The following is an 8,910-nucleotide window of genomic DNA, read 5'->3' as shown; positions in this document are numbered from 1 at the left end:
CTATCCAAGGTACTCTGGAGGGTACCGAAGCCTTGACATAAGACAAGAAAGAACTTTCTAAAACATAAATTGTGTCATGGAGGCCAGGCGCTGTGGCTCGCACCTGGAATCCTAGCACTTGGAATCCTAGCACCTCCCTAGCACGGGAGGCCAAGGTGGGTAGATGGTCTAAGTTCAGGAGTGTGAGACCAGCCTGATCAAGACCCCATCTCTAATAAAAATAGAAAAACTAGGCAGGCATTGTGGCAGGCACCTGTAGTCCCAGCTACTTGGGAGGCTGAGGCAGGAGGATCGCTTGAGCCCAAGAGACTGAGGTTGCTGTGAGCTGTGATGCCATGACACTCTATCCTGGGCCACAGAGTGAGTCTCTGTCTCACTGTATATAGTGTCATTTTATGCCCTGGCTTAACCCCACCAGTAGCTTCATGTCCAACGTAAACAGAATCAGACCCCTCACCATGCTCCATCTACACCCTGCAGGAGCCGGCCCTGTCTCTACTCCAACCTCATAAGGGCTCTGGAAGCAAGGAAGAGGGAGGAGCAGGTACTCGGCGGAGGCTGGTGGGTCCAGGCAGTCACAGCAGACGGAGATTGGAAGGCGTCATGAAAGAGGCTTCTGAGATGGACTCAGAAGAAACTGCAAGCGAGAAGACGACAGGAGGAGGGCTCGTGTGCGTGAGTGTGGCAGCCTTAGCCTCTGTGTCTGTGCGTCTGTGTGTGCCAGGGTGGATGGATAGAATAAGGAAAACTCTCCTCTGGGGAGAAATAGGGGTTATGTTCCAGTGAAAATTACAGATCGTTTCAATTCCACGTGACAGTCCCTCAGAAAGCTGCAACAACCTCCCCAATTGAACTTACTAGTTCCAACACAACTGGCTTCTCCTCCCCTGTTGGAAAGGCCACCACTTCTTCACTTTCCACCACGGAGGTAGCTGTCATGTCACTGGGGGCTCCCCAGTGTCACAGGACACTCCCTCCTGCCCTGATTTTGTGCACACCTGTGGTGACAGAAATGCGTGTGCTTCAGTCTCCCCAGGCATGGAAGGGGAGCTCAGCATACCCTCCTTTACCTCAGGCTTCCCTCCAAGTGGGGGTCCCCTTTAATCCATGTGCAAGCATAGTCAGGAGGTGGGGGACACCCCCAGAGAAGCCCTCACTTACAAAGCACAGGAGCTGGTGGGTGGCCCCTCCGCGCCCACAGAGCTTTAGGTGGGCCATCTGGGGGGGCTTCCAGAAGCTCCTTCCTGTCCCCCAGGATAGGCGCCTCTGTGGACCGCACCCTCATAGTGCCTTTCCTTCTTCCCTGTGTTGTTCTCTGCTCCCTCACTCCTTTCAGGAACCCTCTCCAAATAAACCACCTGCATCCAAGCCCTGGACTCCTGGCCCTGCCTCCAGGGGAACCCAAGTTAAGACAGGGGCTATGACATATGGATTGCGTTTGAGGCCTTCAGATCAGCTCACCCCTAGGAGAACACGGGACTGAAACTAACAGAGGGTGGACTGCTGGTTCCATCCCCAGATGCATGTTCCCAGGGGGTGGTGGACAGAGTCATGCAGGTTGGGTCAACAGAGGAGGGTGAAGAGTGCCTGGCACAGAAACCCAGGCCAGTATGGGTCTGTATGCACCAGAGTCAGGAGAGGGGGCCAAAGGAAGGGAGGGCTGGGCATTACAGGCTTTTGCACACAAACACGTGGTCAGAATGGGGCAAGACTCTAAAATCCATTTGGAGACCAAGTCCTGGTTCTGCCAACTACCTCCCGGCCTTCAGACCTCCCAGCAAGTGATTCATGCCCACATGCCAACAGGAGGTAAATCGAGGCAGCACCTGCCAACATGGCTTTGGTGAGCCTTTTAGCACCACACACAAACTAATTGTTAACAGATCTCTCATTTGAGAAAAGTCTTGTCTTACTAAGTTCATAAAGTGTTTTCAAGTACTGTCAGAATGACTTCCTCCTGTGTTTTCTTGAAAAAGAAAAGAAAAGAGGAAGCGAGAACCAGCAAAAAAATATCCAGAATAGAGGTCCCCAGCAGGCTTGGGCCAAACCTGGCTCATGCATATCTTTTGTTCAGTTAACAAAAGGGCTTGAAATTTCTTTTAATTAGTTGCACACTCAGATCTGCCTTCTCCAGAAAAACAAGCCGAGCACTCAGCTCTCTGTGGTTGTAGTTTGCTAGACCTGGGAGCAGCTCCCCCTGGGGAGAGGACACTCCACCAGCTCCAGTTGCCAAACTCAATGACTTGCCTGGTCCCTAAAGGCATATCGCTTTGCAACTTTTGTCCTAGATTTTAAATGTAACATTCATCTATAATGCAGGCACCTTCCTACACTCCACTTAGACAATCATGCACTGAGTTGGATTTGGGGCTACAGAAAAGGACAAATCTGATGCAGTGGGGCCCTGGTGCTAGGCCCACCAGGCACCTCCTGATGCCTTGGCACCCTCTCCATAGGGACACCCCTTGTGCTATAGGACTCAACCTCGTGGCTGGGCTGGCACGCTACTCCAGCCCCCGTCACAGGCCATCTGTGGATGCAGAAAGGGGCTGGGCCCTGCTGACTTCGTGAAATGAGAAGACTTTGTGAAATAAGAAGACTTTGGGGTGTGGACTATTTGGCATTAAAGTCAATGTCATTATCAGCATCAGTGTGCTTCCAGGGTTACAGGACAGAAGCCCCAGAGGCCCTTTATATCTTGGTAAGACAGGTGTGAACCTCTCAGCTGAGTCTTGCGGGGAAAACCCAGTGTTCTTCCTGAGATTTCTACCAATTCCCAAGGGTTTAAATTCTTAAGAGTCCTGGGGATGGAGGGTGCATGTGGCCATAGAGGGGTAGCTTGAGGGGTCCTTGTAGAGATACATAGTTCTGCATTTTGACTGGGCTGGTTACACAAGCTCACATGTGATAGAACCACACACATAGGCACACACACAAAGGAAGGCACCAAGAACTGAGGGACAACGGGACCCACACTGTGGACTGCACCGCCGCCCACTTCCTGGCTTTGATACTGTGCTGTAGATACACGTATAAGACGTGCTCCTTAGAGAAACTGGCAAAGGGTACAGGGGACCACCCCGAGCACTTCTATGTTTTTGGACTATCCTGTGAATCTATAACTATTTGCAAAACAAAAAGGTCAAAAATAAACATAAAGGAAATATTTACAGTGGCCACTCTGTCCAAGCTACTCATTCTGGGTGAATTCTCCCTACAGGTCACTCTCCCTCTGCGGTGCTTCCCTCCCCCTGACTCAGGGCCCATTCCCTTTAGTAGCCACCACACCTCAGGCAAATGCCCAGGGAGCCACTCCTCAGGGCATGAGGGAGCCGCATGCAACTTGATACTTTACGAGACACCTTTGAAACTATGCTTCAGCCGTTTTATCTACCTCTCTCCCCACCCCCCTCTGGCCTTTTCCTTCCCCAGCCCACTTCTTCCCAACCAACACCCAAACCACGAAAGACAAAAGCAGAACAGATGAATTCTCCCTTCTAAGGAGGAGCAGTTCATCTGCCTCCCTTAGAATCTTGCTCGGGAATTTCCTCTTCCATCCTCAGATAACTTATCAAGGTGATTTCCAAAATCAGGACGGTTCTGCTGTCATCAGCAATGACCAGGTAGCTGCACCAATATCCTCTCCCCTCCTGAGTCCATTTATAAACCTAAATCTCTTGTTCCGAATGAAAGTGGTCTCTTTCCCTGTCCAGGGTAATGATTATGAGTTGTAATTCTGGAGAAAATACATTTCAGAACATGTATCAACTGTTGGGGGGCCTAACGCAGCCACATACAAACCATTTTCCCCTCCTTCTCCTCCTCTTCTTCTAGGAAAAAGACACAAAGGATCTAGCTAGCCCCTGGATCCCTGGGCACAGATGCCATCTTTGCACTGCCCAGGGGGGTCACCCGCCCTTTTCAATAAACCTGGTCTGAACATCTCTTCTGGGCACCACTGTTTACACTTTTCGTCAATAAGAAGCCAGAAGTACTTTCAGCAGTAAAGGTGAACTGCGGATATATTTTCAGCATCAGATAGGGGCTTCTATTTTATATTGTTTTATTATAGTATATAGCCTTTATAATTTCTACAAATAAGGAAGCTGAAGCTAACATGCACATTATGTGTAACTCACATAGACAACTAAGTTTGAGATGAAACAAACCCCATTACACATTTCTTTGAACACTCCGCTCACAGAACTGGGTAAAGTGATTGCACAACTATATGCTCAGGGCCATCCATTCAACAGACATTATTTGTTAATTGCATCGCATGTGCCAGGCATTGATCTGGCACCAGGGAAGGAACAGTGTGGAAGGAACCCTTGCCCTAGGGGAGAAACAGTACGGACTTCCTCAGCAGAGCATTTGCGTCCGATGTTGGGAAACAAGGCCAGCGACTTTTAAATGCTGCGGAAAATTAAGAAGACAAGGGAGACTGGGGTTACAGAGTGAAATAGGGAATCTGGGAAGGCCTTAGAGAGGGGATAGGTGAACAAAGGTTTGCAGAAAAGTTAAAGTTGCTATTCTGGGGCAAAAGCATCCCAGCAAGGAACATCAAATGCAAAGTCTCAAAGCCACAGCCAGCATGAGGCCTGAGCCATCGCAGCGGCCAGGAGGTGGGAGCAGGTGGGAGAGGGTGGTCTGCCCTGAAGTCCAAGAACAGAAGGGAGTGTGAGGAGCCAGCTCTCACAGCACCTGAAGGCTACGTGAGGTGGCCTTAGTGGTGGTGCGACACTATGGGGTTCTTGGTCAGGGTGGGGCAGGAGAGGTAAGGACAGGTGGCCAGATTCTGGAGACACTTCGGAGATAGATCCATCTGCTCATGGAATAGACGTGTCTGTGACAGAAAGAGGAACCTCTAAGGTGTTTGGCCAGGGCATCTTAAAGGATTCTTGTTAACGGCCATGGGGAGAGATAAAACAGGAATCTTGCTTTGGACAAGTTACACTTATCCATTAGATGCTCCCACAGGGACAGGTGGGGGCAGGCAGGATCCAGAGCTTGGAGTCCGGGGAGCAGTCCCCAGGGGGCAGGAACATCTGGTCGCACCACGGCTCACTGAAAGCAGCAGAACTGGATGAGATTCCCGGGGAGAGGACGCAGAGAAAGGAAAGGTCCGAGGACTGTGCCTGGGACCCCCTCTTCTTGAGGGTTCAGAGGAGAAGCCAGAAGCCGTGCTTCTCCTCTGCACCTGGGGCTTCTCCTCTGCACCTGGGGCTGTCCCAGGTGCAGCCCCAACGGGCCGGGTAGCTCTGACGCCGGCTGTGTGAGCATCCCCTGGCTGCTGCACTCAGCGGCCATCAACTGAGGGGCTTAAAGCTACACTCTATTCTCCCACCATTCCAGAAGTCAGAAGTTTCAAATGGGTTGGCAGAGCCACAGCCCTTCCAGAGGCTCTAGAGGGGGAATTCCTTTCTCTGCCTTTCTCAGCTTCCAGAGGCTGCCTGTGTTTCTCGACTGGGACCCCTTACTGCATTTTCAAAGCCAGGGACATGGGGTCCCCTAATCTCTGTCTCTCTGCTTCCCTGTCACTTCTCCTGACTCTGACCCTCCTGCCTGCCTCTTATAAGGCCCCTTGGGACAACATTTGGCCATTTGAATAATCCAGGATGACTGTCCCATCTCAAGATCCTTACCCTTTGCATGTGTACTGTTGACATGTAACATTTAAAGAAATTCTGCAGAGCAGAAAAGTATTCCTTCACACTGAGGCTGTCAGTACCCACCACCAAGGTAGCTACCATCTTTTCATATCTTCCCCCTATAATGCTTGTTTTCAGACTTCATTTAACTAGATTAAATACAATAAAGCTTTTACTTATCTATTTACCAAATGCTTCTTTAAAAAGAAGCAGGAGGTGGCTCCAGCCCGGCCGCTGCACCATCTTCTGCCTGGGGCCGGTGGGGAGGCTGTGGGGGGGGGTGCGCAGCAGACTACGGCCTGGAGTCTAAGGAACTGGAGTCTCAGGAGCTGCTGCTGGAGCCTGAGCCAGAGCCTGAGGCCGAAGAGGAGCTGCCTCAGCCCCCCACCCCCCACCCCCGGAGATCCAGGCCCTGGGCCTGGCTCAGGAACCCCCGGCAGCCAGGAGGAGGAGGAAGAGCCAGGACTGGTCGAGGGTGACCCGGGGGATGGCGCCATTGAGGACCCAGAGCTGGAAGCAATCAAAGCTTGGGTCAGGGAAATGGAGGAAGAAGCTGAGAAGCTAAAAGAGCTACAGAATGAAGTAGAGAAGCAGATGAATCTGAGTCCACCTCCAGGCAATGCTGGCCCAGGGATCATGTCCAGTGAAGAGAAGATGGAGGCTGATGCCCGTTCCATCTATGTTGGCAATGTGGACTATGGTGCAACAGCAGAAGAGCTGGAAGCTCACTTTCACGGCTGTGGTTCAGTCAACCATGTTACCATACTCTGTGACAAATTTAGTGGCCATCCCAAAGGGTTTGCATACACAGAGTTCTCAGACAAAGAGTCAGTGAGGACTTCCCTGGCCTTAGATGAGTCCCTATTTAGAGGAAGACAAATCAAGGTGATCCCCAAATGAACCAACAGACCAGGCATCAGCACAACAGACCCGGGTTTCCCACGAGCCCGCTACCGTGCCAGGACCACCAGCTACAACAGTTCCCGCTCTCAATTCTACAGTGGCTTTAGCAGCAGGCCCTGGGGTCGCGTCTACAGGGGCCGGGCTAGAGCGACATCATGGTATTACTCTTACTAAAAAAGTGTGTATTAGGAGGAGAGAGAGGAAAAAAAGAGAAAAGAAGGAAAAAAAAAAAAAAGAAAAACAGAAGATCACCTTGATGGAAAAAAAATATTAAAAAAAAAAAGATATACTGCGGAAGCCGGGAGAATCCAATAACTAACTGCTGAGGAGGGGCCTGCTTTGGGGGACTAGGGGAAGGCCCAGGGAGTGGGGGCAGGAGGCTGCTCATTCGCTCTGGGGATTCGCCAGAGTGAACACGTCTCAACTGTGCAAGCTGCTTCCATGTTTCCCTGCCCTACTTCACCTCCTTGGGGCTGCTCAAGGGTAGGTGGGCATGGGTGGTAGGTTTTTTTTTTTACCCAGGGCTCTGGAAGGACACCAAACTGTTGTGCTGGTGACATTCCCTCCGTCTTCTCCCCGTCGTTCACAGTCCCCTCCTGCCAGGTCTACCACCCACCCCACCCTTCTTTTCCAGCTCCCTGCCCCTCCAGATTGCCTGGTGATCTATTTGTTTCCTTTTGTGTTTCCTTTTCTGTTTTGAGTGTCTTTCTTTGCAGGTTTCTGTAGCCCGCAGATCTCCCTTCCGCTCTCAGCAGCTCCAGTGTAAATTCCCCTCCCCCCTGCACTACCTTGTTTTGGGGGGCTTTGGGCTGTTTTTGTTTTTCAGTTTTTTTGTTTTGTTTTGTTTTTTCCTTTGCTTTTTTTTCCCCCTTTTTATTTGGAGGGAATGAGAGGAAGTGGGAACAGGGAGGTGGGAGGTGAATTTTGTTTATTTTTTTAGCTCATTTCCAGGGGAAGGGAATTTTTTTTTAATATGTGTCATGAATAAAGTTGTTTTTGAAAATAAAAAAATTAAAAAATAAAAAGAAGCAGGACAAGGTAAGAGGTTCTAATGACAAAGTTGCGGAAAGTTCTGGAACACCTGGTACACTTTTATGGGAATTGTCAAGTCCCCGTTCTTGTACTCTGCCTCTTCCCCCTTGTAAACATTGCAAACAGCTTTAAGAATTTCCCTTGCAGGTGGTGCCTATGTCTCAAGGAGTAGGACGCCAGCCCCATATACCAGGGGTGGTGGGTTCAAGCCCGGCCCCAGCCAAAACAAGAAAAAAAAAAGGATCGAAGTCACCTTTAAAAAAAAAAAGAGAAGAATTTCCCTTGCACCTCCTTTGCCCCTACACTCCACACCTCTGTGTCTAAGTCCATAAGCCACGCCGAATTGCTTGTTAAATAAGAGCACATTCTCTGTGTGTGCACAGCTAAGGTCAAAGTGCAACTATCTGTACACAAACAATATTTGCCCAGCAGATTAACCGACATGTTCTGAAATGACACTCCTTTGCAACCTATTGGTTGAAATCAGACAGAAAAGATCGGAACTGTTTATGTACTTTTACGGTACAAATTATCTGTGTAACACTTCGAGCCAAACTTACCACGTCAGAGAGGATAAGTCATAGTTTACAGACCAGGGGCTAGTCAGGCCTCCAAGTAATGACAAATAAATACAGAGACAACAAACCATGTTGGGGATAAACTTGGAGTCCACTCTCCAGTTGTGATAGTCCGCATCTAACAAGGGTACATGTGAAACTTAGTAAATGTGGAATGTAAATGTCTTAGCACAATAACTAAGAAAACGCCAGGAAGGCTATGTTAACCAGCGTGAAAAGGAAAAGAAAAAAAGATAGTCCGCAGTATGGCAATCCACATTCCAGCTCTTTTTCCCTTGGACCTGAGCCGATTATAGGAACACACACAGTTGAGGCAGGGCTAACAAATATTAGTGCCGAGAGCTACCTGCTGGCCTATTATGTGTTAAATTCTCTTTACTTTCAAGCAGGTCCTTCGTATGTCTTGGGAAATGACACATACGGTGTCAAAGCTGGAAATTCTGGGTGCCGGATTACATTTTAAACAAGCCTTCTAAGCACTCCATTTCCAACGATATAGATATCAGAGTTAATTATAAATGCCCCATGGCACAAAGAGACAACTGTCGGATGAAGTAAAAAGCTCTTGAAAGGTTTCTTACCATGAAGAGGTCAGAGACATCATTAAGTTGTTCAGGTAAATATCACCACAGAGCAACAAGAGAAAACTCACCATGACATTTATTTGTATAAGACCACAGCATATAAAAATCAGATTCTCCCTTCATGCACACCAGAGAGGCCATAAAAAAAGAGTGGTCAAAAGC

General features: G+C 49.3%; 1 pseudogene; it reads left to right on the top strand.

Moving 5' to 3' along the window:
• Positions 1-6,041: 6,041 nt before the first annotated feature.
• On the top strand, positions 6,042-6,773 carry LOC128573697 (polyadenylate-binding protein 2-like; annotated as a pseudogene).
• The last annotated feature ends 2,137 nt before the right edge of the window (positions 6,774-8,910 follow it).

The sequence above is a fragment of the Nycticebus coucang genome, chromosome 21 (genome assembly GCF_027406575.1).
Source record: "Nycticebus coucang isolate mNycCou1 chromosome 21, mNycCou1.pri, whole genome shotgun sequence".
Lineage (NCBI taxonomy): Eukaryota > Metazoa > Chordata > Mammalia > Primates > Lorisidae > Nycticebus > Nycticebus coucang.
Note: the sequence above shows the minus strand (reverse complement) of the source record. Positions and strands in the feature narration are given on the sequence as shown.